We start from the raw sequence: 658 nt of genomic DNA, 5'->3' as shown, positions 1-658 counted from the left end.
TTTTAGCGAGGTAGTAGTCAGAATAGAATAGATAGTTGTTTTTTTTTAAAGGGGAACCCTGCCTTCTCAGCACCAGTGTGTCAGGTGGTGGAGTTTTCCGATCACTGTACTCTGTCTGTGACTCTGAATATCCCCGATACACCACCTAGGGGGAAGGGTACCTAGAAGCTAAATTCGGCACTCCTGGACGATGTGAAAGTGAGTCAATCCTTTAAAGATTGTTTTCAGGCACAGCTATCAATCATGGACTTTTGTAGCAGTAATTCAGAGTGATGGGAGCTTGCAAAATGAAGGATCGTTGGGTTTTTCAAGGCCATTGGAAGAAATAAACAACTTGATAAGTACGCCACATACCAGCGTCTGCGGAGGAAGCTTGATGGGCTTGTGTCGAATAATGGAGATCCAGGAATGATCTCTGAGGTTAAACTCTTGCTCAGGGAGTGTCCATATGCCTCTTTGGTTCTGGAAAGGGATTATGGGAAATATCACTCGCCGGACCCTTACCAGAATGCAAACAAGGTAGATCAGTTAAGTCAGTTGTAGGCCTGGTTGCCAGTACAGGTTCCTTGACAAAGTCCAAGTCAGGGATCCTGGAAACCGCCAGGTCGTATTATGCTGACCTCCTGGGTGGGAGACCCCTCGATCAGGCAGGCATATC

Source organism: Lithobates pipiens, unplaced genomic scaffold (assembly GCF_037356315.1).
Source record: "Lithobates pipiens isolate NorthernLeopardFrog02 unplaced genomic scaffold, aLitPip1_a1.2 Scaffold_18, whole genome shotgun sequence".
NCBI lineage: Eukaryota > Metazoa > Chordata > Amphibia > Anura > Ranidae > Lithobates > Lithobates pipiens.
This window is presented reverse-complemented; position numbering follows the sequence as displayed.